Below are 26,596 nucleotides of genomic sequence, written 5' to 3'. Positions count from 1 at the left end.
GTCGGGCAATCCCGGTCAACAAATGTAAACTAAATGAATAAATAAATAAATAAATAAATAAATAAATAAATAAATAAAATATCTTTCTCCTAAAATAGACATCATGATAGGCCAAAGTAACATACTGATAGGACTGGCTGAATGTAAAAGATTCCTCTCACTGTGAAATGGGGAAGATTTGGCATAATGGTTAAGGTCTTTACCTCACAACTATATGCCTCCCCTTGCCCAAAGCTGTATCTACATACAGTATTTTTCCCTGAATCTTGCTAATCTAATAGTTACAAGCCTGGGGCAGTCTGCAGAAAGGAGTGGCTTAGTTATTGGCCTAATATCTGTTGACAGCACACCCTTCTCTTATCACTGCTTACACCAGTGGTTTATGCTGTGGGTTAACCACTTCACTTAGAAAGGCATTGAGATTTTTAATTTTAACCAGTGTGAGAAAAATTAGGAAACTGTACAGGCTGAACTGCAGTGGTACAGCAGTAGCATTGTTACCTCACAGCAAGAAGTTCTCCCGTTCGATTCTCGGCTGGGCTTGGGAGTGCCTTCTGTGTGGAGTCTGCATGTCCTCCCCGCGGTTGGGTAGCATTCGAAAGACATGCATGCGTAAATGGGCGTGCCTTCGTTGAAGGTTGGGTGTCGAGCTGGCACCTCGGCATTTTGTAAAAATCTACTGCCAATCATTAGTGGACTGGAGTTCCGCTGTGGCGATCCCTTACTGGGAAAAGCCGAAAGACAAACAACAACAGGCTGAACTACTCTGTGTATACTGTGGATAGTGGGAGGACATATTTTTGGGGCAATTGCCTATGGAGATCATTTTTGGGGCATGAAAGAAAAGGCACACATGAATTATGAAGAAAAAGCCATCATTAATGAAATTATCACCCCCCCCCCCACCCCACCCCCAGAATAAACCATTGGTGACCACAATCAGCTGCAAGCAGCAACAAAGAAAGCTATAGGATACCAGGCTGAAATCCTACAAGATGACTACAGCCAATGCAAATGAGTTTGTGGAAATATTCAGGGATCTAGCACTCAAGAAGAAGATGAAATAGGTGGGACCAGGGAAGAACAGCAGGATCTCAAAACAGCATGTATGAAGACTGTAGAACTGGTATGAGGCTGAGCAAGGAACAACCATAAAATGTATAACAAAACCTGGTAGTGGAAGCAGAATTCCAGGAAGTTATTAAAATAAAGAATGCGTGTAAAAAGAAGGGGGAGAAAGAAAAGACAGACCAGGCTAAGAAGGAATACTAGTTGGCTAATAAAAAAGCTAAGAGAGCAGTCACAATGGCTGAGAAAAAGGTGTTGAGAGTAACTACCATCTTCTGAAAAGTGACACAGCAGATGAAACAAAAACCCTCTACCAGGTTGCAATGTAATAACAGAAAGATAAAGAAGATTGTCATCAGATATCATTCATAAGGAATGCCAGCAACAATATTTTTCACAAGTGCAGGGGAGTTCAAACACATTTAGAAGAACTAGTTCAAGCAGCACCTTAATGAAGAAAATCCCACAGATCATGAGTTGCCCCATGAAAATCATACATTAAAGAGGAAGAGGAACTCACTGCAGAAGATGTATGAAGTGCACTAAGGAAAATGAAGTTAGAAAAACTGCAAGTTCAAATGAAGACCCTGTAGAGATGATGAAGATATTTGGTGCATTGTGGGAAAAATGTGTCCTAAAGGTACTACTCATCTTAGTAGCTGACAGGAAAATAAGCATAATAGTGCCACTGTACAAGAACAAAGGAGGAATTCACAACTATGGGCAGTACAGAGGTACAAAATTCCTGTCACACTGAAATAAAGAGCTGGATAAGGTAAATGAAAAATAAAAATGCAGAGCAATGGAATGTAAAACAGATGATGAGCAGTTTATATTCAGATCAGGATGCAGTACAAGTTACCCAATTATTGCAGCGAGAGAGATAACAACAATGAAGTTGAGGATGGGGGAAGAATTCAAGTGGACATTCCTACACTTTGAGAAAGTATGTGACAAAATCCCAAAAAGCTGATTTAGGCAGTCCTATGATGGTCTGTAAACAGTAACAGAATTAGTGTATGCTATGTTACAGGATTCAATGACACAAGTACAAATAGCATCTCACTTCACAGAGGAGTTACCAGTGTGTCAGGGATCAGCTATGAGCCCATTAGTGTTCATACAGGTGATGGATTGTATTAGAAAACAGGCCAGAGGGGACAGATTAACAAAAATGCTGTATGCAGATGATTTTGCACTACAAGCAGACTCACAACATGAATTTAAAGCAAATGACAGAGGATCAGATTACATCTCTTAAAGCAGTATGGAATGAAACTGAGAAAAGACAACCCAGTGGTCCTGACAACCAATGTAGGAAATCAGAAGAAGGTGAAATTGAATGCTGAAAAGGGGAACATGTTGAAAGCTTCAGGTGTATAGGAGATTTGCTTAAGGAGAAGGAATTCTGAATGAGGAGGTGAAAGCCAGAATCAGAGGTGATGCAGCCAAATGGCACAAAGTGTCAATGTTAGTCTGTGATAGAAGAATGACAAAGAAGCTGAAAAGTAAGTTATGTAAACAGTGGTGTTTCTGGTGCTTCTCTATGGCATAGAAATGTTGATAGTAAGGTCAGAGGAGCTGTGGAAGCTTGAGGTTATGGAGATAAAGTTTCTTAAATAGGTAGTAGGATGCACAGTGGGACAGATGGAAAAATGAGGACATCAGAGCAGAAGCCAAAGTCACCCCAGTTGCAGGGAAGGTTAAAATTATGGTGGTTTGGTCATATGTTCAGGAAAGCAGAAGTTGATTTAGTAAAGATTTTTGACAGACAGGAAGAAGACTAGGGGAAATGAAAATATCTAGAGAAGAGATGGATGGAAGGCATAGCAGAAGACCTACAGCAGTCAAGACTGATTCCTGAGGAAAAGAAGAAAGTGGCTCTGAATCAAGAGAGGTGGTGAAAGCTGATGAAATTCCCCATCCCCAGGTAGAAGTTGCAAAAGGGCTGTTGTTGATGATGGTGATGAATTTCTCACATTCTTCTTATCAACCTGTGCCCTTACATTAGCAATAAACTCTCCGAGACAAAATAGTGTCACTAGTCTCCACATAATCCAGTTAGAAAACAACTCCACTCACCTCAGGAAGCTATACAATTATAGTCCCTGCATGGCTCACCTCCTTGTTAATGCATTCAGTATAAATCATCCTATAACAATCATTATTCTACTATTAACCTCACCTCACTCTAGAGCCTTTTCCAAATTAACAGCTTAGAACATTCTTGTTCCTCATGGAGAATAACCATTTATCTTCCGCACCTACTTTATCATCTTCCAGTCCCATGCAAAAATAAATATCACTTCCTACAGGTAGCATATATCTGCTCATATGCATTTGCAAAATGGTCAGTCTTTTATCAGTTATCACTTATACTGTTAACATTTTAATGTCTGTACAATGATCTTAACATAGATATTCCCTCAAAATTTTATAAAATATTGATAAACTACTAAACAAAACCCCAATATAAATATTAGAATTATATTACTATGGGACAATTATCATGTTTTTCTCTGAAATTAAATCCTACATTTTATCATCCTTAAATTCACTTCATGGTCACACTACTGGAAAAAATATAGTTGGAAATTTCTACACAGAACTTTTTTAACTCCTGATAAGATAGCTAATTTTAATAACTCTAACAATATCCTTTGTTAGAATGCTCTCATATCTTTAAAGCTGACTGGGTATATATTTTTTATGATTACCCTAAGCTGAAACATTTTTGGGATGACACTGACAACTTTTTAAAAAATCTATTTTCTGATCTAGTGTACTAAAGTTCTAGTCTTATTCAATGTGATTGAAAGTTATCATTCAGAAAAAAATAACTTGTTTTTATTATGGACAGTACTTGCAATTGTTAGGAAATGTTTTTCCAGAAGATGGAAATGTAACATTTCTCCACTTCTTGAGGACTTTTTATCCATATTATAAGAAACGGCACTGAAGGAGATCAAGATTAATAAACTTAGAATCTAACCCAAGTCTTTTATTAACAATCCTTGGAGAAAAGTTATATCTATCATCAAAACTCTACAAATAGACACTAACTCTCTCTAATGGAATATTTAATAATATTAGTATTTATTTATTTATTTATTTATTTAGAAATGTATCACACTAGTATTTTTCTGTATTTTTTGTCTTTGTTTACTCTTTCAGGCCAAATGCACATAATGTATATAGTTAATCCGGTGTAATCTGATCATCACTTTATATTATAATGTTTATTTAATTTGTGCATTGAGAGAAAAATAAAAATTATTTGAGTAAAAAAAAAAAACATTTTAATGTAGGACTTACATAATTTTTTCAATTCTTTTTATTTATTTATTTATTTTTGGTCTTTACCTCCCTGTCCTGAGTTACATTCCTTGATTCATTTACCCTTCCCACCTCCAAGAAGTCTGAAACCTGAAGAACAGTAAATTGACTGAAAATATATTGAAATGTTCACTAGTATATCTTCACTATTCTCTTGCCACACACTCCTTTTTCATTGCTAATAACAGCATTTCACTCTGCTATACAATCCCCTCTTCCTATTTTCCTATTGCATTCATAGTATCAAAAGATACAATGCCAATAGTCAATAGCCAATAATTTGATGTGCTCATTGTCTTCAGAATCATGGGTACAGTTTTGAACTTTTTTCAGCTTTGCTTGATCCAAAGTTGCAGCATCTAGCCAGAAATGTCCATATTGTCTATAAAGAATACTTTATTCACAGATTCATATCACCAGATGCCCCTACTCACTACAAGGAGTAGAACATCACAGAGCAGAACATTTTCCACATGTTTATACAATCAACTGTGTAAACATTTTATATATGTGCAGTATTGTTTTTTGTACTTTATTGCTTGAATGTATCCTGGAGCTTTTCTTCCTGGTCTTCCACTGAAAATGGGCACCCAAACCTAGCTGAACTCTCCCGGTAAACAAAAACAAGCAAACAAACAACTAACTAACTAAATGAATAAATAAATGCTGAGATCTGATGAAGTTCATGTTGAAACATTAAAGAGAATGACAGCACTAAGAAGAAGTGTTCACTGGTTCTTTTCTAGCCATAGTTTCACCTTGTTTTTTTAGTTTTCCAGCTTTTTTAACAGATTACTCTCACTATTCCAGTGTTCCATCTGGATGGAATGAGCATACATTAAAGAGAAGATGTTTGTCCCTGTCCCCTTCAATAAAAACATCACACCGAATGACATTTGACGACCTTTATTAAACTTCCATAAACATGATTGTTAACCAATATTCATTAATTTCAACCAAAACATGATACAGGTGAAAATAACATCCATGTAACATTAACAGAGGACAGCGTAACCCCAATCATCTTGATCAGTAAGCAGCATACATACCTCCACTCACTTACTTATGAAGCAGTGTACCATTGACTTCAGTTACCATTTATTGAACTACCTCCAACCAAATAAGTAGCTTACCTCCGCTTGCTTATTTATTTATCAAGCTGCGCAACAGCTAATGTGTCTTTCCTTATCAAGCAGCACAGCTGCTCACTTGCCTTTCCCAACTTATTGAATTGAACATCCACCACCAGAGGGGTAACAGAAGAGGGCAAGACTGACCCTCCTCCCAGCCATACCCAAACTGAAAAATACCCGCAATCCCCACTAAAATGGAAGGAGGATGGGTAGCAACTTCATGCCAAAAAATGTGACTCTTACTGAAGTTATACTTGCCTAAAACCCTTTAAGCCCTTCCCTACCCTTACCTCATTTCCCCCCAATCAACCCTCATTCCTATTTTATCCTATCCTCCCGTTATCCTCCTAATTCCTACTTCTCAGTTTATCTAGCCCCACTTGAAGATATCCCTGGAAAAATTGGTCTGTTTCAAACCTCATTTGTCCCGGTCTCCTTCAATAAAAACATCACACCAAATGGCATTTGATGACTTTTATTAAGCTTCCATAAACATGATTGTTAACCAATATTCATTCATTTCAATCAAACATGATATAGGTGAAAACAACTTCCATGTAACATTAACATAGGACAGCGTGACCCCACTCATCCTGATCAGTAAACAGCATCCATAGCTCCACTCACTTATGAAGCAGTGTACCACTCACTTCAGTTACCATTTATTGAATTACCCCCAACCAAATAAGCAGATTACCTCCGCTTGCTTATTTACTTATCAAGTTGCAAAACTGCTCACTTGCCTTTTCTTATCAAGCAGCGCAACCACTCACTTGCCTTTCCCAGCTTATTGAAATGAACATCTACCACCAGAAGGGGACCAGAAGAGGGCAAGCCTGCCCCTCTTCTCTGCCCACCAGTCCGACCAGGCTGTTCCCCCTCTCTCTGACCAAACTTCCAACAACCTAACTGCCATTAAAAGGCATTAAACCAAACATCATTTGGTGTACCCCATCCTGCATAACCAAATAGTATCCATGCCATCACCTGTCAAATCTCTATTACACAGATAACAAAAATGATCCCATTGCCTAAGAAGCTGAAAGCAAACCACTGCTTCCTCTCCAGTGCTAAAGTAACCAACCATAACCTCATGACCTAGCATACCCTCTGTGTATGAGTAAAGTATTCAGTTTACACAGCTACCATGCCAATAAAAACTTCATAATGATACTTGGGTCAACACCAGCTAGCTAGACAAACAAACACTAAGCCTACTGCCACTTGAACCATGCAGAAGCACTTAACTGCTAAGCCCTACCCAAAGACTGAAATAAACACAGTAAACCACACAACATCCATAACTTGAAGTAACCTCCTTAAATCACCAATCCTCTATTCACCTTCCAACTGTAACTCCAAATTTACACACCTGGCTACCTTGCTAACATTCCACAAAGACTGTAAGGGGCTACAGTGCCACCTGTATCCATGCCAATAGGAATAATTGCAAATATTGCTGTCACAAACTTAGAAAGATAAAACAGTCATGCAGTGACCTGAATTCACTACAAAAAATATTTTTTGTAACTCCAACTCTCAATGATCTGACACTAACTGCCAGAAAACCAGCATTTTATGAAAAAAGACAAAATTATAAAACCAAAATTCAGACAGCCTGGAAAACTGTACAGTAGAAATATACTCCCCCCGAGTACCCCATGAATTAGTTCCTGAAAACTCCCTATGATGCGCAGCAACAAAGAACTCCTGCAACATATCACACCTGAAGGGTAATGATAGTACAACACTATGCTTCTGATTAAGGTGCTAACTGCTTGCAAAACCTAACACTTGCATAACCTTAAACCCCCTCAAAATTCACTACCTCCTAATGCCCATCCAGGCTAAAACTATAGCCACAACATTCAGAACTAATCTTAACCCCCATGCTACCTATGCTACTAGTAAAGTACAACATGGCCAACTGCTGGAAAACTCCAAAAGCATGCCTTGTTTAAACCCTCTATCTCCCACAAAATCAAAACACTCTGATCTCAAAATGCCCCAAACACACCCTCATGCTTACAATGCTCCTAAAACCCTCTCTACAAATTCACTCAAGCATGAATGAAATGGTTCTTCTGGTACTCCCTTCTAAACTCTAACCTAGTGTATAACATTACCAATACCTACCATGACCTATGAACAATTTCATGCTTTCTGTCACCAGAGTACATCATGGGCCCTCTACCAACACAGTAAGCTGGAAGGGTAACTGTAAATGCACTACAGGAGTTCCACCAACTTCTGACATGCCTAACTGCATATAAATAGGTACCCCAAGATCCTGCAGCAAGTCTTTTAACCTTAATGAGACGTGATACACCTTCTGCAAACGGATAGCACAACTGCTCCATTGCCATCTTAGCCCTCTTCTGACAGCCAAGGCACCAACCAATACCCCCAAATATAAGTAGATTCATATGATCCTATGATTGTTGACATCACCCCACCTGTGGAAACCCCAGAGCCTATAACAATCCCCAACCATACAATACCCTACTCCAAACAGGCCTCTGCCTCAACTTGCCCCCACACTACCTCAAACTGCTGAATAAAGATTATCTGCAACCTCATTGTACACAACTCCTGCAACCGAAGCATCCACCCAAGAAGAATCTGTTACCTTTCAAATTCACCTCCAATAGGGCACTGAGAGTTGCTCACTCAGTGCTCCCTCATCTATGACCTCATTGTGAACCACCTAAGGGACTGGTATAGTCATTGAAGCAGCCTCCATCCTCTTTTGAGTCCCCTTCATTCAAGTCACCAACCAATGCCCACTGCAGTTCCATACTTCTGCAATATGAAAAGAAAAACAAGTCAAGCCAATTGTCTTCACAAAATTGAACAAAGATGAACCTCTATACCTATCTTTTGTGACTATGTAGCAAACACCTTATCACTATGACCCCCCATTTAATGTCAACCATAAGTTATTTGTCAGAAGAAAAAAGAAGAAAAAAACAACGTTTAAAGAGCCTAAACCTGTCACTTCTGTCACCTCAGGGCAGCAAAGTCCCTGTACTACAAAATAGCAGTAACATACATGCCAGTCATCCCTCTGAATTTCACCAAGGAAAACTTCTAAACAAAGCTATAAGTAAAATTGGAGCAATTGACTGTTCTTAGAAAAGCATTCAATCTTGTTACAACAAGACATGCTTCAGATACAATGCTGGCAACAAGCATCAATGAGCATTTTTCCAAATGAGAAACATACTGTATGTGAGTCCAAAGGACTGACTAATGATAGTCTAAGCGTTTCACAGGCTGTCATCTACAACACCATAAGACCAAGTAGCCTTATGCTAGACTATGGAAAAAAATGACCTAAAACTAGCAAAACAGTACCTGCCAAACTTGTAATCAATGAGCCAACCATCATATCTGTTGCTAGGAAATTAATCACCAGTGTACAGATCGGTGGGCCATTTAACACGCCAGCAAACAAAGAACTAATTAGCACATTACCACCCACAAGGTTCACCCCTCTTCTAACAAGAGGTCTTTCAGTCCACTTTAGCCATGACTGCATGTCAGACCCCAAGTCTGCATTCAACGCATTATCTGTTGTTACCTCCTATGCCTCGACTCGCAAGCTTCATACAGTTTGTGTAGCTCTGTAGGGTTGTAAAATAACCATAGGGCTTATTACTCATATTTGGTTACATATTGAAAGCATGAAAGTTACAAAGTGCGAATGCTCAAATGAGCGAAAATGCCGCAAATCAAAGTTTGTTTTTTTTCATCACAGTACAGTGAAGATCGGAATATTTGCCCTTTCTTCACTCTAGTGTGATCTTGGAGTTGGAATATATATTTAGCAGGGGGTAAATAACGTTTTCGATTTGCGGCATTTTCGCTCATCTGAGTGTGTCATGCTTTCAATAGGTATCCCTCATATTTATGATCTGTGTTTTACCAAATGCTGGTTCTCGGGCAAATCAGTGGCAAACAATTAATGACTGAAGCCAAAAACCAGGACAAACACCTGAACTCCAGACTTCACAACCTTCAGAAAAGCCCATGCAAAATGCTACTCCATTAACCCTTCGAGTCTGTAAGAGCAATATTTAAAATTGCCCCCACTGTTGAGCTTAATCCCACTTTTAATTATTGCTGTGTTCCAGTTTCTAAAGAATTACTACCACTGTATACCAATGAGCTCCACCTTCACAGACCTCTTAAATAGCACATACTGCAGCCACCTATATTTCAACCATAACATACAGTTCTTCCAATTGTACATATCTCATGTGATCTATACCGCAAACATACCTACAGCGCATGCACTGCCACGATTGTTTCTCCACTTTGCCCAAAGCCTGCAAAAACTATCCATCACTGAATGAAACCATTATCCTAATAACCTGAGAATTTACCTCACAACAACAATAGCAGCCTCCATCAGTAAATGAATAACCTCGTAAATCTGACATTTGAACCATGAAGATATTAACAAAAATCTCAACAGTAGCCTAAAAATCGCAGCCTCCATAACCACTAGTGAGACAGGAACTCAAGTACCTTGCTATTTAGCAGCTTGGTCCAATTATCTACCAAGTAGCAACTCATGTACCTTATCATTTAGCAGCCTGGACCAGAGTGATCTACCAGGCAGCAGAACTTAGTAAGTGAACCATAAGTCACATGATGAACCACACCATTGAAGCAAATCTAAGCCCCTGCGAGATACGCACCATTATTCCGAGATACGACAGAGCCCAAAGAAGAAAGCACACTAACCTCCCTCCCCCTTAACTCCCACCAACATGCACATAAAATTGAAATTTGTGACTTTCCCAACACAGAAAAACATTTTCTTTTTATTTTTTGATGATACCTAAGCCCATATCCTAATAAGAACAAAACCCAAAAGTCACACAAAGCTGACATTTAAGAAGGTGGTAACCAAACATTGACATTTGAACAACTACAAGGAAGAGCCATATATTTTCAGACCACCACAACATTAACCGGTTAATAGCCTGGGGCACTACTGTGCATACGCAGCAGTGAATATCATCTGCGGCTGTACCTAAGTCCATGAACAAATACCTCACATCCCTACTGGGCTGCAGACTTGCCACCAAGAGCCAAATGAGGAGAAAAAAGACAGTGTAATGCTTTCTCTGAAATCATCCTCCGAGGACTGCAGTCAAGCAGCAGCAACATCCCCGACCACCAGTTTGTCCCTCCAGTCCCCCTACCTGAAACTGCACAATGACACTCATCCCATTGACTCAAAAACACCTCCATACATCATGCATTCAAACAATTTCCAGATAACATGCATTCAAGCCATACCTGTGATTCTATGGACTTCACCAATTTCCTTTGGGTTTGCCCTTGACGCAAGACATCAACCACCAGTTACAATCTAGCAGTGGTAAAATTGTCCAAATGTAGAAAAAAATGCCAGTACAAAGGAATGCTAAAGAATACAAAATCAGAGGTACGGTGAATATGTCCTTAGGATAGTTTAAGGATTGGCAAACAAGGACATCAAGCCTACAGAATCAGGCTGCACAGATAGAAGAAACGTCAACCACTTCCAAGGAAGCTCAAATATTAATGCTGACTTAATGTTCACTGCTTTGCCCCAACCCCCTACTTGACATGGAAAAATGAGGTCATTCTCAAACTTTAAAGAAGAGCACGACACTATAATTGGAAGTGCATCTTTCCCATTTGAATGAAAGTACACGCTTAGTGCTTCTTTTTTTTTTTTGAAAGTCGAACAGCCCCAGATGTCGAAGACTCTAACAGTTATCTATAATTTGCACACCACTAAAGGTTGAAACATTGCAGTGCTACATGAATCTCAGCTGTATTGCCAAAATGCGATAAAAGGGAGCCAAGTCTAAGTGAGTAAAACAAACCATAACAACAAATGAGTGTACCAAATTGCACAGACTTAATTTAAACAAAAGATTCAATGAGAAAATAAAACCCATAAAACAAAATGTTACAAGAACAGTATGTTGTTGTTTGTCTTTTCCCGGTAAGGGGTCGCCACAGCGGAACTCCAGTCTGCCAATGATTGGCAGTAGATTTTTATGAAACGCCGAGGTGCCAGCTTGACGCCCAACCTTCAACGAAGGCACACCCAATTACTCACGCATGACTTTTGAATGCTACCCAACCACGGGGAGGACATACAGAATCCACACACAGAAGGCACTCCCAAGCCAAGCCGAGAACTGAACAGGAGAACCTCTTGCTGTGAGGTAACAATGCTACCACCGTACCACCGCGGCATTGTTACAAGAACAGTATACCAACCCCCAAACATTACTCAAAATGAACACAGTCACCATTACTGTAATTTAACACACAAACAACCCAATGTCACTAGTCGAAACAAACTATGTCCAACCCACTACAATGTCTACTTCATCATGGCCCTAAATACCATACCACCCTCACTAAAAACACCTCAGCTGATGCAGTCATTCAAAGTTACCCCGTAACCACCGGGATTGCAATCACTCAGCTATCTAGCTCCTCCAATCTCCTAACAACATTCCCTCCAAGGCCTACCTGTTCCACTATACCTACTGGTCGTCTTGGATGTACTACCTGCAAGTAGCAAGTTCACACCAAAAAATGTGACTCCTACTCCAGATACACTTGCCTAAAACCCTTTAAGCACATTTCCTCCCAATCATCCCTCATTCCTATAAAAAGAGAAAAGCAGCACACAAGCAGGCCCAGGTGTCCACAGTACAAAAAAACACAAAATCCACCAAGAAAAGTACTGGAGAAACTGAGAAAGTTCTTTTTAGCGTAGTTAAAATTTAATGTTCACTATTTGTCCCAAAGACTTCATCAGAAATGATAAAATACACTTCTAAATCACTTTTAAACCATTCAAAAAACATTCGACCAATCACATAATCTCATTAACAAATCAATTAAATACATAAAAATATTTAAAGGCATGCTATAAAAAATGTATACGTCAAAATGTCCACACAATTAACATAGTTTAAAACACAAGGGCATTCACCTCTGTATATTCACTTTAGTAATTTTCCTATTTTTAAGAAACATTTTATGTTCACCATATCATTCAGACCAGGGGATAAATAAGAAGCAAGTTTAATCGGCCATTCTGCCTCTCTTTTCTTGGTGGATTTTGTGGTTTTTCATCCCTCATTCCTATTTAACCCTATCCTCCCCTTATCTTCCTAATTCCTACTACTCCATTTATCTAGACCCACTTGAAGATGTCCCTGGACAAATCGGTCTGTTCCAAACCTCATTTAAAAGATTGCATAATGTGCAAAGAATAATTATTATATAAAATATGATTGGTAACATCTATTATTAGTTCTTTATTGTGTCTGTATGTCTTACAGGTGACAGCAACCATGAAAATATTTTAATGCTGAAGGATAACTACATTGTTTGACTAACTGTTTTTTTTTTTTTTCTTATGTGACTGGCTGATTCCATGGCATTGCATTGGTTTTGAAATTAGAGATACCAACCCCAACCATTTTATACTGATTCTGTGTTGTGAATATTATTATTGGTCACTGGTGCACTTGTATTTCATTGGAACCGTATTTAAGATATGATGTCTGATGAAATTCTGAAGGATTAAGACAAAAGTACTCATTATAGTTGAGTTGCATTTTTCTTACATCTATTTGCTGATAACCTTTCTTGACTTAGTGGTCATTTTATTTTATTTTATTTAGTTTAGTTTATTTATCCAAGGCTATACTGAGCCTTCATTTTTGTTATTTATTCCATTAGCTTAGCCAGAGTTCCATTGCCAGCAGGAAAAGTGTGAGAAACTGTGAGTACCCACGGATGGTGCCTTTCTTTAGGTAGAAGTAGTCTGTGATATTAGTCAGCACCAAAGTAGAATGCTTACTATTGAAAAACTGTATAAATTACAGAATCAAAAATTCTGCAATCTAAAATCCAGTTTAATGTTTGAAATACAAGTAAAACAAAACAGTAAGGGACATAAACAATACGAACTACAAAATACAAGACTTAATTATAATTTCCCCCTGAAAGGAGAACTGCACCCAAATGGTAATTTTTTTCTTCCAAAAAAAAATGATTTTCTTTCCCTCTAATCCAACACTAAACAAGACCCAATAAAAAGTATAATTTAGATTTCTGTTTGCCTTTCCTTCCTGCATTTGTCTCATCATCTGTTACATCATGAAGGCTACTAGGAGGGGCAGAGTAATTAGGCCACTTATTCCAACTTCAGAACCATTAAGAAAATAATGGCTCTTAAACAACATTTAAATGTGCGTTGTGGGTTCAGAGCTAAGTACTAGACTAGCTGCCCTTGAAGGCTGTTTTAAACTTAGCCAGTTTTCTTTTTTGTGCTCAAAGCAACTTTTTTTTTCCATTTGGTTATGGATTGGTCTTACCCTTCTCATTGTCAATAATTATATAGTTCCCCTAATGAGAATAACTGAGATCATACTGTAGATAATTTGAGGGGACCTTAGTATGGGATGAAGCATTTAGGAGCTGCCCCTATCCATTACTAGTACAAGGGGCAGTCTTTGGGTAAATTTTCTGTTTCTAACCCAAAGATGTAAGTTGTGCTTGAATATGGACAGGGATGAACTTTGTTTTATGTGGATAGGGGAGTCTGTTCCACAAGAATGGTGTACTTTGTGAGATATACCCATCTTTCCAAACCATTCTGTTGATATCAAGGAACAGGGTTGCATCCTTAGACAGAGTATTTCTGATGCCATTTGATTTGTTGATGTGCAGTAAATTCATCAGCAATGGGCTGAAGGATGCCTTATATGCCAAGTACAAGTCACCTCTTAGCAGTCTGTAGGATACAGATTATAGTGACAGAGCTCTGAGTCAGTCCATGTAGGACATGATGTTTGTGCCTTGTATCCCTCTGGTAAGGTAGCGCTGTGGGCATTCCATTTGTTTCATGTGTCTGGACAGATACATGTCAAAGGGGGCATTATATTCAGGTTTATGTTAAATCATTGAATGCTTAAAAAAGTGAATGATGATTTATCGAAACTATGTAAGTGAAAGCTTACAATCTTGAATGCTTAGAACAGCAATTCTTTTCCCTTGGAAAAAAATCGCTGTTCCACAAAAAAAAAATTGTAAAACATTACATATGGTGGGGGGCTTCACCCTCCACACCCCTACCCCTACTTAAATATACCAACTCCGAGATTGCACTACAGTCATGAAAATGGCAAAGTACTGGAAGCGGTCAAGCAATTTCTTTCCCAGGGAAAGAATTCACTTATATGCCGTTTCGCTATTTTGCCTTTTCGTGCTTTCAAGTTTGATCAAGATGGAGTCGAAGGAATGCATCTTTGATCTTTTAATAGGAACCCTTATATTCAAGACTGGCATAATGAGGGGTGAGTAAAGGAGGACAATAACATTCCTGGATCGAGACACAATTCCTTTGTTTTTAGCTGTGCAATATAAAAGGACTTTATTAAAACAATAGACACATGTTGCTCAAAAGTTTAGTCACTGTCCACATACGTTCTGAAATCTCAAGTAACTGGGTCAATTCTTAACAATCACAGATTGCTTGAAATCACACCTCAGATAAATAGGGTCTATATTACAAGACCGAAGAGGCATTATTTCACACTTTGACATTGTAAGCTTTCGCTTATATAGGGTCGATTAATCACTGTTCACTTTTTTAAGCATTCGACCATTTAATATAGACTATAAATAGTATAGCTTGGCTTCTGAACAGAAGCAAGGCTTTCAAGCTTAGTTTTCAATTGCAAATGAACAAGAAAACACAAGTTTTACTTCTTATAACAAAGAATGGGAATGTGACCCAAACCACAGCAAAAGCTATAAGCATACATATATATTCAGCATGTAACAGTCCAGAATATTCAAAGTAATTAAAATTTTATTATGAGTGCTTTCACAGTAATCACTACTGCTTCATCAGACAACTAATACTTTCAACTATTCCCCTTTTTAAAAACATGAATCAGCCAATCAAAGACTTCTATACCATCACATGACAGTATTTAAAGTGCTACAAAACTAAAAAAGGTCATGCATAAAACAAAGTAAAGCATTATAAATAGAACCAAATTTAAAAAAACACATATAAAATATAGTAAAAAAATGAATTACATAGTATGTGTGTGTAGTAGACAATCTCAATTTCATCTTCTCCATCTAGATCTTGCTTTTAATACAGGTTTAATAGATATTTTATTATTTAGTCCACTACCCTTGTTCACCCTCATCCTAATGATCCATTTCAACTCACTTGTTTTGGATATGCTCCTTACATCTTCCCCTCTTACATTGGGTATTATAGTGTCAATAGCTAACAACTTAAAGCTATGACCTGTACTCTCCTGTATAACATGTTTTGCAAGTGCATTGGTACTAATCCTATTATTGATGTTATAAACATGCTCTCTTATTCTGTCTCGAAACCTTCTATCTGTCTTACCTATATAGAAGGCTGAACAGACTACACAGTAGGCTAAATAAACTATATGGCTGGTGTTACAAGTAGCTGTTACTCTAAAAGTTAGCACCCTTCCTGTATCCAGATGAGAAAACATGTTTGAGGTATCTAAAAACTTGCAATAATTGCATTTATTACACGGATAGGTTCCAACAACATCCCTTGTTTCATTAGATGAATCTAAAACTCTAGGATAACATAATCTTGTCTTTAAGGACTTTTTATATTTAAAAACAAAAGTCAGTTTATGGCCCATTATCGATTTAATTTCGGGGTTGGTTAATACCCTCTTTTTCTCTAACTCTATACACCCCATCTAGTATTGTATCTTCTTCATTAACATCATATCCATGAAGCACAAATCTATCTTTCAAAAGGTCCAGTTTAGTACAAAAACCTTCATTACTTGCATTCAATCTGGATGCTTGTAGTCCTTGACTTTTTATGATGTTCTTAAAAATGTGGGGGGATGCATACCACGTCTATGTAAAAATGAATTTCTATAACATGGTTTCCTATAAATTTTAATGCTTATCTTTCCTGAGTCATTCCTCGTTATACTGACATATGGTTCCCCTTTATAACATCAATTTACCATAACATTGTCTTGCTAAACTTCAAAAGATCAAACTCCTGGAAAGGCAAATTGTACCTCTGGGAAACTAACCACTTGGCCACCACTGGCAACCTTTGCCATTTTCTTCACTGTAGTGTAATCTGGGAGTTGGAATATTTAAGTAGGGGGGATATGGGGGGACATGGGTGTAATTTGTTTAGTTTTTTTTTTTTGTTTTGTCAGTGGTGGCCAAGTAGTTAGTTTCTCAGAGGTAAAATTTGCCTTTCCAGGAGTTCGCTCTTTTGAAGTATGATGTTGCTGTCTCACTGTTTAGTTAGACTACATTATGTAAAATTGATGTTATAAAGTAGAACCACACACACACACACACACACACACACACACACACACACACACACACACACATATATATATATATATATATATATATATATATATATATATATATACATACACACATATATTTATAAGTAGGTGTGATGCCTGCACCCTTTCCCAGCAATCAAGGAGCCTCAATCCTCACCACTAACACCAGTGAGGGGCATGTCATATAGGAGGAAAGGATAACAAATACACACAGAAAAGTGCAATTTCCTTTAAGAGCACACAGAGATCACAGTCAGTCTGGGGCTGGTCACTCTTTTGCTCTCCAGGTCCCCAATAAGACTCCCCACTGGCACTGCTATAGGGTCCAGATTTCAGTCTAGTGGGTAAGCTAAAACCTCCAGCACCCTCTCTGTCCAACCAGCGCTTCGTGTCCCTGCCCAAGTAGTTGACACACACACACACACACACACACACACACACACACACATACACGCACACATGCACACATACACACAAATACACATACACACACACACACACACACACACACACACACACACACACACACACACACACACACACACACACACACACACACATACACACACTTTGAGAAGAGTTTATACAACCACACAGACACTCCTGGGGAAGGCTGACACAGGTTTTCCAGCTGTGCCCCTTTTCCCAGACTATACAGTAGTACCAGCTGCCACCACCCACTAATATTTATCAGCTACTCAAAGGCCCTTAAAAATATGTCCAATTATTACTGTGCAATATTATGATCAATTTGATAGTATAGCCCATGGCTAAAGCTATTGGAGTGGCTTTTTACAATTTTACCAAAGGCATGCAAGTACTCTAAAGAGCTTAAATTATCTCTGCAAAAACAGCCCCAGTTGAAATGGTTTAAAAATATTTAATAACAAATAGTCAAAACATAAGACAATATGTTTTACTACACAGTGCTAGTCAAAAGTTCAGAGATCACAGAGAAATACTTAAAATAATTCAGTAGTACAGTTCTGACATCACAGAAAAACACTTAGTCTAATCTTTCTAGTTTTTAGCTATTTCTAAGTGAAAACACAAGTCTAAGATAAACTTACATATAGAGCAAGACAGTGCTAGTGAGTTGGATGGTCAAGACAAAAATGCTTAATGCTCTCTGATTCTCTCTGTTTTTAAAATCACATTCCTGGTTCACATTACATCATTCTTCACACTTCCCTGGGTTCCCAGGCTAACAGAAACTACATTTACATTTTTCACCTCTGGGCAGAAACCAGAGCAATAAAGGACATTTATGCATGCAAATTCTGGCCATTAACTCTGGCCTTAAAACAATAGGCAGGATGCCTCACTCTAGATTGACTGGCTCTGAGTTTTAACATCAAAGGGTCACAACATGCTTTAATTGGTCAGTAGAGTGCACTGTTGTTACATTTGTTTCCAGTTCCACATGTAACACTATTTTTACCATTTAAGACAACAAGCCTGTGGTTTACATTAATATTTGCAGATGACAGAATTATCTCCAAAATTCTATCTGGCTAGGCTGGCAGCCTTCATCTATCTTCACCCAATCTTCACAGTAGGGGTGAGGGCTCTCCTCTGGGGAAAAAAGTCTTTAGTTTGTGCTCACTTTCAGCTACTTTTTACTGCTTTGTTCATCAAACAGCCTTCATTAAATAATGATAAATCCTTACTTTACTAGCTGATGTGGAAGACTTTTGAGTTGCTGCTATATCCACTGATAATCTAGGAATTAATTGAAAGAGATTACAAGAAAGTAACAAATGAGTATTTGATGCACGTGTCATTCAAGATTTGGGGAGCAGAATATAACTTCTTGTATTTCTAAAAGCAATGTCTAAGGTCTTTAATTTACTTAACGTATTTATATTTGAACTTTTAGAAAATCATGCACTAGTATTTTGCTTACTTTTAAACAGTTATTCTTATTTCCATGAACATTATTTTTTGACTTGTGCATTGCTTCTATCTCCATCAGGTTGAACCTTACTTACTTGTAATAAGTGATAAATGTTTTATCTTTGGATCTGGAATGCCCATCATATGCCTCTTCAAGCTTCTCCTCTCACTCTCTAGCTCTCCTTGGACTCCCACCCCAGATTCATTAATCTTCCATGCAGGGCTAACTTAGTCCTGCATGGAAGCAACCATTTGGGAGCAGCACAGCAGTGTAACATGCATATAATTGAAGGCGCGCTGCCTGAGCTCCTAAACAGACATGGAGCATGGACGAGTGCAGGAGGCATATCTGAGAGCAGAGCTCTCACAATATACATGCCCCTGCAATCAAGAACTGCAGTTTAGCAATAACAATAAGCGAGACTGCTCATAGATGGTTGCATACCCCCAGCAACACATCCCCAAGTTTATAAGAGCAATAGTTAAAATATAATAATACAAACAAGTTAATTTTTATTAATCAAACAAATAAAATTTAACCATAGGTGCACGGGTTTGCCCCTTGTTTAGCTACTTATACTGCAGCTTGAATGGCACAGGAGGATAAATATCAAGATATATGAAAATTAAGCAGTACTGCAATAATGTAGTGGTCAGTGCATTTGGCTTATGAGCAGTCATTCCCGGTTCGAGTCTCACTCCAGTACATTCAATTTTCCATGTCAAATCACTTTATGAACAATATTTTTTGCTGCATAACCTACTAAATAACATATCTGTGAACTGGAGTACTGCATTAAATGCAGATGTGAGATGTCATTGTAATAATGTTGTAAAATCCACAGATAAACACAAGTGCCCCATACAGTATGTGTTCATATGAATCAGGGATACAAACTGAAAGGTATAATGTTTAATGAATGATAAACCCACAGAGTGTTCAAATCCACCACCTTCCCAAGAACCATTTTACATTTCTGTCTAAATTAGTGAGGGGATAAGTGGCAGTCAGCACTATTAAGCAGTAGTAAGCGGGAATAAGTAGATCTAAGCAGTAGTAAGTGGATTTAAGCCCATTTGCATGGGGGTAAGCAATATGCACACAGGTTAAGCAATAGTGAAGCTAACTCTCTGTAAGCATATTTAACCGGAGGTTAGCATTGCTTGCCATCACACAAACCCACCCAAACCTGCTTACAATTGCTTAAAAGTGCCTTAATCACTTTGTATGCAACAGATACTGTTCTGCCCAGCAACAAAATAAACAGCCCTTGCACGTCTTGAACCCAGGACCTTGTACACTATTGTCACAGTAGTTAACCAGTAAGCCGTCACAGCAATGCGTAAGATTGAAGTGTCACCAAACAGATCCTCACTACAGGAATATTAAACAAGTGAAAGGATTCTACATACAGCTTGATGTTGTATAACCTACTACATAACATAAATATGTGAACTGGAGTACAGCATTAAGACCAGATGTGAGGCATCATTGTAATAAAGTGCTGAAATCCCCTAATAAACACAAGGGCACCATACAGTGTACGTACACATGAATCATGGATACTAAACGCATATATAACATGTAATGAATAATAAATCAATGCCAAACTGCAAATAGTATACAAATTACAAATTAAGCAACACTAAGCTTTGTGCAGCCCTGCTTACTAGGTGTAAGCAATGTATAGGTCAGATAAATCAGTTTGCCCATTGGTATACCCCTTTAAGCAATGCAGGTTTGGCCATAGCTTAGCATTTTCAAAAAAATCTCAATCACGGTAAAGTGCAGGAAATCAGCCTTATTTTAATCCAACAGGTGGGAATACATCTCATAACTGGTTATAGCTTCTTCCTGTAGGTGCAATGACTGATGTGGGAGTGGGAATGTGCATTTGGGTGTAGCGCTGGGGCACCCAGGAGTCCAAAGTCATGGCAGGACTCCTTGTTAAAGACCATGACCAGAGACTGCTGCAGGGCCATTACCAGGATTCCCAGTATAAAGTGGAAGCCTGGGACTATCTCACCCCTGACCTCACCAGTGCTACTGGCATACCTCGAACTGGTGAGCAGGTCAGGCATCACTGTGCCAACCTGAGGCAGAGAAAGAGGGAGCTCTTGGATCAGTGGATCCAAGAGGCTAGGAGGACGAGGGATGTCCCAGCCATGTGTAAGTATCAGTCCACTACCGTTTTAATAAATGCCAGCTCATGTATATTATGGATAGGTATGGCTAAATATTCCTATTATGTCTTTGACAGCAGCAGATGAGCGGGCTGTGAACTGGGAAGCACATGCCTGTAGGCTGCAGAGGTTGCATCACGAGACAGGTTAGTAATACTTTTGCATGTACTGTCATAAGAAATAAATCTAAAAGTAGTAGAAAGTTAATTGCCAGTATAAAACCTGTATTGTTTAAGGCATGTACTGAATACACCAAACAATATGGCAGGAAGAGTCTCATATAGGTTGTATCTAAATAAAAGGTTAACAGCCTGACAATAAAGGTCTAACTGCTGGAATGCATGTGTTTACTCTGGTATCATATGGTAATGTAGTGTTGCAATCTCTTAATAGTACTGTTGTATTAAGCACTGTTACCCACACTGTGCTACATAAATAAAATGTTTAGGAATGTCTGTATATGGCTGCTGTAGTCACAAGAGGTCATATTGTACAACTGAGAGAGACTTAGACAGAAAACAGTGAAAGGATAGACAACATAATCCCAATAGCACACTCAACTGATATGTGAATTGTATTTTTAGCACACATAGCCATGGTTTGAATCCTGGGAGTGGTAGTAAGCTGTATGCAGAATCATACCCCACAACTGTACAGATATGTCCAGAATCTCCAGTTAAGTGGCCCATATCCATTGCCTGTCACCCAGTCCCCCTGGCAAATCAGTGGGTTGATCCCGGATGTTTAGGCAGCAAATAATGACATACAACTGATTGTCAGACATCTATAAGAACAAACCTGTCACTCTATCAACTCCCCAAAATCTTATGAAAGTAATAAGCCAAGTACATCCCATCTCCACCCCGATGTTGTGAAGCTGTGACCAGAGTGTTTGCAGTAACAGAGTGAGATGTATGTGCATAATAATAATGTGGAATTAGGTAATATGTGCGACAACATTCAGGTTGTGCTATTAAACATTCCCCCCACAGGTCTGTCAGATATTAAAACTGTGCCTAAAAATAAAAGATTGAAATCCTGGACTGGTACTGTTTACTCTGGTATCGTATGGCATTGTTAGTGTTGCAGTTGCTCTGAATAATACGGTATTACTCATCACTGTCATCCACACTGTGCTACATAATAAAACTGTCTAGGAAACCCTGTATAAGAGTGTTGTAATTACAAGGTCAGATTGTAAAACCACTGGAGACGTATAGACAGAAATCAGAGAAGAGCTACACAGCAATATCTATATAGCACACTCAACTGTGATAGACACTGTTTTATTTTTAGCAGACACAGCCATTGTTTGAACCCTGGCAGTGGTAGTAAGCTGTATGCAGAATCATACCCCACATGTGTACAGATCTGTCCAGAATGTCCAGTTAATTGGCCCATATCTGATGGCTGTTACCCTGTCCCCGTGGCATATCAGCGTACTAATCTCTGACATGTAGGCAGCATTTACTGTCATATAACTGACTGTCAGGCCTGTACATATTTGGAAAATGTCTCTGAAAACAAACCTGTCATTGTACAACTCACCAAAGGTTTATGAGGGCAATAGTCATAATATGTCCTGGTTTCACCTGCATGTTGACAAGACATGCACAGAGTGTGTGAAATAAGAGATGGACAGGTATGTGCATAACATCATCCTGGAATCTGGGAATATGTGTAGAAATAGTCAGGTAGTGTTAACAAACAATACCTCTACAGGTATGCCAGGTAAGAGGTGTATACTGCAGGTAAAACTCAGTTCATGTATATAGTTGTCTATATCCATATCACTGTCCAAACTAAGGCCATAGGGTACTGTAATAATACCTGTAAGGTACAGATCACAGCACTGACTAGGAAAGTAATGAGAACTACAGGGATATACAAGTTGTTAATTGACATATTTCTACCCCCTCACCATATCTGCAACAATAAACCAAATACACAACTCAATCAGTATGTGCTCTATTAAATATACTGTTGGGACATATGTCCTTTTGTTTGATAAATATTTAAATTTGTTTCTATGCATGTGCCATGTTGAAATACTCCCATGTTGGTGGCATGCTGCCATCAATGTACCTGCATGCTGTTGTAATGGCCACTGTGGTTCCATATATGCATGTGTTCTGCTTGCTATGCAACTGTTTCTTATCTGGTGTTTCAGGTTAATGGGAATATCTATGCATGCTGTCATAAATAATCCTCGAATGTGTTGACTATTACTAACCCACATATGTTGTAAAAGTGAAACACCATAGCATATTTAGGAAGGCTGGTCCCAGCGGACCCACCACTCCCACATCATCTGGCCATGGCACCGGGCACCAGTACATCTGGGGCCCACCCTGGGACCTCCTCGCCTGCTGATCTTGCACCACCTTCAGGTGGAACTACCTCAGGGTATGGGGCTCACTCCCCTGAGAGCAGGTGCGCACTGGACACTATCACCCATCACCAGATCTGGGGTCTGGTTCGTAGCGAGCTCAGCAGGGAGTTTGGAGATCTGCTATGCCAGCTTGAGGGCCAAGTGGCACAACTAGAGGATCAGCCTAGCCCTCTTACTCAGCCTCCAGCACAGCCAACTTTGGGGCCGTGAAGGTGCAGTGGTGACTGCTCATGGGTAGGTACCTCAGTCCCACTGTTTCCACTAGGGGGTTCATGGGTTTCCAACTTCCAAACACCCCTCCTCATCCAAGGTGTTTACCCCCCACATGTGTTATATACCACCCCTGTATGCTGTCTTGTCTGTCTTGTCTGTTATCCTACCCAACCTATCTCCTCAAATATACCTACTATCCCTCCCCAACATTCCACTCTCACGTTAAAAAAAAAGGGCAATTTGTTCCCAAAAAAACAATCTCCCCCCATACATAGCCCCATTTGACACACATGTCCACTGGACACATGTAATCTGGTCTAATTGGCATCACAACATATTATTGTGTCCTCACCCCCCTCTCAGGTGTATGAGTGCCCAACTATACCTCCAAATCAGTGTATATGCACAGCTGTTGCTGTAGAAGAAATGGGCAGCTATGGACCTTCCCTACACATGTCCTTCACATCCCTAGCTATTTTCCCTATTGTCTATCCCTCTTTGTGCCCCTTTTTCACCACTTTTCTATCAACCCTTTTTCATTTCTTTTAAAGAAATTAGTGTGGGGGTAAGTGGGAGTAAGCACTTTTAAGCAAGTGGATTTAAGCCTGTATGCGTGGGTGTAAGCTATGCCTACACTGGTTAAGCAATTGAGAAACTAAATCAGTATAAGAAACTGTAACCGGACGTTAGCAGTGCTAACCTCCATGCAAACCCGCTTACAACTGCTTAAAAGTGCCTTAATCACTCTGTATCTAATGGCCCTTGTTCTGCCCAACAACAAAATAAACAGCCTTTGCAAGGCTCTGACACATGGCCCTGCATACCATTGCCAAAGTGATTTACCACAAAGCCATGTCAGATATGCATAACCCTGATGTTTTCACAAACATATCATCCAGCACAGTCATTCAACAGTACAGGGAATGTATTTATACATGTAGATGTATGTGTGTGTGTGTGTGTGTGTGTGTGTGTGTGTGTGTGTGTGTGTGTATATATATATATATATATATATATATATATATATATATATATATATATATTTATATAAATATATATATATATATATCTATATATATATATGTATATATAAATATATATACATATATATCTACATATATATATATATATATATATATATATATATACATATGCATACATCTATAGATATATATGTAAGCATATATATATATATATATATATCTGTGTGTGTGTGTGTGTGTGTGTGTGTGTGTGTGTGTGTGTGTGTGTGTGTGTATACAGATATATATCTATAGATGTAAAAGAGAACATAACAAATACATATATGAGCACAGCCACCGTTAATGGGGGTGAGAGGGCCCAAGCTAAATACCTCTTGTAAGTATTGCTATCACCCCCTCCCCCACAGCCAAACAGGTCTGCCCTGCAACACAATACTAACTGTTGCAAGTCTCATACCCAGGACCCTACACAACATGCCCACAAGACGATAACAGTAATCCATCCCACCTGTATGATATCAGTATGGTATCAATAACATATCATGCAGTACAGTCTGGCTACCACAGGGAATGTACAATGTGGAAGCAATAAACTTTCCAAAGATACATATACACACACACACATATATACAGATACACACACACACACACACACACACACACACACACACACATATATATATATATATATATATATATATATATATATATATATATATATATATATAGACATATCTGTAACTACACATACACACACATAGATATGTATAGGAAGATACATATTTAGAGGATGCACAGCATATTGCACAGTTAGTATTCCTACAGTTGGCACCTTTTCAAATGGACCGTGTATGAGTCACTCATACAAAAGACAATTGTTGCCTGAAACATATATCCACAGGTTTGCATACATAAGAAAGTTTTATTTGTGGACTATTACAGTTGTATATGCTATGTCATATAACTGTTAAGACTTTGAAATACATACTAACTGATTAATCTCAATCAGATCATTTTATACAGTAATCAAAAGCATAACATATGTCACTGTCCAGGCCAAGGCCTTCAAGTAGTACAACAATAAAGACAGATTGGGCCAGAGGATAACAATCAATCAACTGTAAGTAATGCAGATGTAGAGTCCAGCAGCCTCTAATTACACTTCTGTACTCAATCCCTATGGGGAAAAGACTTAAGTTGACACAATGGGATGTATCTGTTACATAACAATGAATAACTAAAAACATCATAATCACACTGACAAACAGAAAAGTCTTTTTGACAGTAATCGCAAAGCCACCAATGTTCCCATGGAGAAATGTATGGTAATGTGCAGCCATATACCTTAAGGCAGCTTACTTCCAATATCCCTCACATGTTGTAACAGCCTAGGTTATATATGGTGTATACCCCACCCCCATAGACTGAATTACAGGGGCATATAACACTGTTACATACACTGACCTCTGGACTGCAGAAGGGCACACATGTTTTGTGCAGCTGAAGCCCACATGTATATATGGATATATGTAAATATGTGGAAGTGTACCCAGGGTGTCTGGGGCATGTTGTGTAGACAGATTGTTGTCATCAGATGTGCCATTCCTGCCCTCATGTGGTGAGAACTGGCAATGAAAACAGGTTGACCCTGCACCTACATTGACAGCATGATACAGGTATTCACTGATGTCAGTGGCATCTGTCCATACAGGGCATGTGTATAAGGCATGGTATTTCCTTTGTGGGTTACATTTGCTGACTCTACAATTGTTGCAGGTGTCCATTGGGGAACATAGCAAAGGACCACTGTATGCAATGATGTGCCTATTGTAGGGATGGGACATGGTGCCATGTCCTCTGTAGTCCACTGCAATCACACCATGGTTACTATCTGTGGGCAATATGCAGGGAACTGCCAACATTGTAGTCGTTGCCTAGTTAAGTGTGTTTGTGTATGAG

The sequence above is a fragment of the Protopterus annectens genome, chromosome 11.part0, assembly GCF_019279795.1.
Source record: "Protopterus annectens isolate FY-2018-M chromosome 11.part0, PAN1.0, whole genome shotgun sequence".
Classification (NCBI taxonomy): Eukaryota; Metazoa; Chordata; order Ceratodontiformes; family Protopteridae; genus Protopterus; species Protopterus annectens.
This window is presented reverse-complemented; position numbering follows the sequence as displayed.